We start from the raw sequence: 4,427 nt of genomic DNA on the forward strand, positions 1-4,427 counted from the left end.
GGCTCATAATATTCCGTTGGGCCTAGTTTTTTACAATAGTGGTTTCGCTTAGGATTATCAGATGTAATTGCTCTATATTATATCGTGTGGTTTTACTTATGTTAAAAGATAATAATAGAGTCCAGGGTATTTTTGTAAATTTCATTTCACAGGTTGTTAAACACCACGTCAGGGAAAGAGGGAGTCATTATGGAAATCTGTGGAAACATGTAGTTTTTCATCTGGAGGAATTGGGAGCCTCAAACATCCCAAGCCATGATTATCCATCTTCTACAATTTTTATTTTGTGAATCTTTTTGTTGTTCTTGATTCACAATTCTAGTCTATGTTTTTATTGTTCTTTCAAGTGAGATTTATAACAAGTGATATCTAGAGCCTAATGATCCTTCATGAGGGACGGGGTACCTTTCCAGAAACAACAAGAAAATTTGCTGACGAGGGAGAAAATCCTTGAAGCAATGTTGCAATTCAAGGAATTATTCAATCGAAATCCTTTATGGAATCGCAAGGCCACGAGAATGAAGAAAACTTGGCAGCTACGAATTCAACTAAAAAAACACAAAAATGGGTAGTGCATGGAGAAAATGAAATGAAGGATGAAGAAGAAGTCTCAGAGGAAGGTGTCAAAAATGTAGTGGAGGTCAAAGAGATTTTTGTGGTACCCACGAGAGTTCATCTAAAAAATATTCTACTCTTTACTCTCCATGCCCAGACTCTAATTCGTAACCCTCGAATAATCCTCCCCATGGGCAACACCCGTATCTACCACATTCACCCTCACCAAACCATTCCTGAGGTTCTCTTCTCTCCTGAGAACCTCCCTAGTCACTGAGCCATCGTCTTGTTTAACATCCCTACACACACCCTTGGTCGAGTCAGAGTGGGTGGTGGGTTTTTTATCTGGGCCTTCAAATCTCCCTCGTCGTTTTCCATGACGACAAGTTGATTTTGTGAGAGTGGGTGACATCTTCCTCTCAACAATCCCAAATATCAGTGCTCGGCCTAGGGTTTGGGGAAGGTAATTGTGCTATTATGAAATCCTTGAGTGTCGAAGCCTTGAGTGACCAAGGGTAGTGCGATGTCGTCTTTGATCAGTTCCACTGAACATGGGAAGAGACGCTGGGCAAGGGGACTCATTTCTTGGTCCCATGGCTCCAAAAACCATTCATCCAAACTAAGGCCCACATCGATGTGCTTGTCTCCGACGCCAAAGACCTCTAGAGGGTCAAGCTGAACCTTCAAATCCTCTATCATCCCAAAAGCCTCGAAACCATAATAGCTAATGAATGGTTTAAAAAAAAATTCAGTTGGCGGTTGATTATGGTGCAAGCCACCACCAAGCCAATAGTGGGAGTCACTAGCTGTTGATCTTGAAGGAGCCTATTGGTTGCGAGATCGAGCAACAGTATGATCTTGGTTGCGAGCTGGGTCACAATGAGTTCTGCAATCACCAGGTCACTCGGTTGTTGTTGCTATTTTTTCAAGTCATTACTTCTAAAAAGAAGCTCTGGAATGCCGTAAGCTGGATCATTGGCACTGCCGTAGTCATCTTCTCTGCTCTTCCATCTCCCTTGGTGATCAAAGATAGGCAATTTGTGGAATGGTGCATAGCTGACGAGCAAACCTCAGATGATGAGCTGCAGACACTAGACTAGGTTTGTCGAAAAGGAGGTGCAGACTACAGCACCATACAAGCAGCACACCAGTCGTGTTTCTTACCAAATACAATAAGGGACCATGCCTCTTTTGCATTCAAAGACTATTACCAGAAGTTCAAGAACAAAGGAGCTACTTGCTATTTCAACATTGCTCATTGCTACAATCATCAAAGGTTCGCAAACTCCCTAACATGATAATTACATAAAATTTGATACTACCTCTATTAAGAGAATAGAAAGCCAGAATTAACAACTCTCAAATTTGGATTATTATTTTGAAAATGGAATTAAATAAAAAAGGACCTTTCCCTTTCTTGTTATGAGAGGTTGCTAGAGCTTGTTAAGATTAAGGCCATGAATATAGCTAGTGTCTGTTTGCAGGCTGTTGAGTGGCAGAACTCCTTTTCATATGTTGGTGACAAATTAGATGAGGGGATGAATACTGCACCTCAACTGCTTGATATATTGTTACTTTTGGGTGTTTTGTGGTATGAGACATTTCTTAGAGTTGGACCCATGAACTGTGCTTACATTGTCTTTGAACATATTTACTTTAAGGATTATGCTGTGGCTTTTTTGTCTTTACAGCTCCTTCAATTATCATTTTATTGGCCTTTTGATAGAGGAAAAGAACTAGACTATTGGAGGGATGATCTTGTATTAATGGCTTTTGAGTCAACTTGTATTTGGAAGGATAAAGATATACTTTGTGTGAAAGGAGGGGCGATTCAGTGGTTGATACTTCTAGGTAGGTGAAGGATTGGACTCTCTCGAGGTAGATGAGAATGTGGAGGTAGATGACTGCAAGGACCAAATCAATAGATTGTCTTATGATGTAGAGTGCCTCCCAAAGTATAGGGCTGATCTTGTTGTCATTAAAGATCAACAAGATCAATTCAAGCAATTCTTACTAGAGAGCGATAAACTGTCACGTGCACTAAATTTGTCAGCCAAGAACAAATTTATTTTCGAGAAAGATTAGTCCAAGACTCCAACAGCGACACATGGTGTCTCTGAAGCAAGGAGGGAAATTCAGGTTCTATTTGAGATTCAGGCAATGAAGTTTTGATGTTGCTTGAGGTCAGAATATTTCATCATGATATTAAAGTGGCCGTTAACCAAGCTTCATGCATGGTTTTGCATGCGATAACTCCGCCCTTGCCATGAAGAAGCATGGAAAAATTCTCACTGTTGATTAAGAAAAATATTACTTTTGATCGTTCAGATATGTGCTTGAGTTTTGAGAATATTTCTTCTGTTATGGAGAAGTTGTGCATGTGGGAGGAGAAGCTCTATACTAAAGTCAAGGCCCAAGAAATATTTCGTGCAGTACACGAGAAGAAGTGCAGTGAGCTGAAACTTTTGATTGCAATTGGCCAAGACTTTACTGTTAGATTTGTTGTTCTCATTTATTTAACTCTACTCAATGCATTGGGGGATGTTCTAGTGAATCTGTACAAGCCTATCCTGGCTGAAACCCTATTATATTTCTTCAAAATCCATTTGAACAAAATGATAAGGAACACCACTCAAAACTTGTTGTTGGAAATTGACATGTCTATTAAGGCCTTAGAAAGCTCCACATGCTAGCCTATTTGAGAGGCTATTAATTTTCTAAACCTTGAGGACAAGGGTTTTTTTGGAGGGGAAGGCAATGTAATACACCCAATTTTCATGTGCTAAGCATACTCGATGGGCCTCATAATATTCCGTTAGGCCTAGTTGTTTACAACAGTAGTTTCGCTTAGGATTATCTAATGCAGTTGCTCTATGTTATATGGTGTTGTTTTACTTATTTTAAAATATAATAATAAAGTCTAGGGTATTTTTGTAAATTTTATTTCACAGGTTGTTAAACCCCACGTCAAGGAAAGGGGGAGTCATTTTGGAAATCTGTGGAAATTTGTAGTTTTTCATCTGGAGGAATTAGGAGCCTTGAACATCCCAAGCCGTGATTATCCATCTTCTGCAATTTATGTTTTGCTAAATCTATTTGTTGTTCCTGATTCTCAATTCTAATCTCTGTTTTTATTATTCTTTCAAGTGGGATTTATTACAAGATATATGTTGGGACGAAGCTGGGATTTATGTACTGTGTTTTTCCATGAACGATTTTTGGGGAAAAAACTCTATTCCCACCAATTTTATTCGTGGAAAGCTCGGGGAATATAAGTTGCCAAAAAAATATTTTATTCCATGAAAGGTCCAAGTTGTGATAAATACCTAGAGTTGGTCCATTAAAAGATAAATATTTAGCCCGATCCATACAGTTATAAATATATATTTGCTATTAAAGCACTTAGCATGATCATATTTTTATAAGCCTAGAGCTGGTCCAATATAAGAGACATCGTTTAATAATTGGAAGCCATAAACAAACATTATTAATTCAAGTTTGTATGTTCCTAGATCAACACGTAATATTTGGTCTAATCCTATCTGGCCGATACATATCATGTTATAGATTTCGATTTTAATTTGGCATCAAATAGGAAATATTAATTAATTGCCAACTCCCAAAAGGAAAATGAGAGAATAATATAGACGTTATAAAGCAATATTGATAGTGATTGCAAAAGGGAACAAGAAAGTACATAGAATAGTTTTAGTAGTGCATCGACAAGTAGGTTATAATTATAAACCTTGCAATTCGTTTAGGTTCGTGGCTTTGTTTTTGTGATGATCCGTTTTTACGTATATTTTCACTGAATGGTTGTTTTTAATTTAATTAATATATTAGTTTATTTATTTTAAATTAATGTATTTTAA

At 37.8% G+C, this 4,427-nt stretch overlaps 1 long non-coding RNA gene across 1 annotated transcript; it reads left to right on the plus strand.

The window, feature by feature from the left end:
• The first annotated feature begins 205 nt into the window (after window positions 1-205).
• LOC122300126 lies at window positions 206-3,493 on the plus strand. The gene is made up of 2 exons (XR_006239912.1): window positions 206-1,831; window positions 2,040-3,493. It is a non-coding gene; the product is annotated as an uncharacterized LOC122300126 (long non-coding RNA).
• Window positions 3,494-4,427: the final 934 nt, after the last annotated feature.

The sequence above is a fragment of the Carya illinoinensis genome, chromosome 2 (assembly GCF_018687715.1).
Source record: "Carya illinoinensis cultivar Pawnee chromosome 2, C.illinoinensisPawnee_v1, whole genome shotgun sequence".
In the NCBI taxonomy this organism is placed as follows: Eukaryota; Viridiplantae; Streptophyta; class Magnoliopsida; order Fagales; family Juglandaceae; genus Carya; species Carya illinoinensis.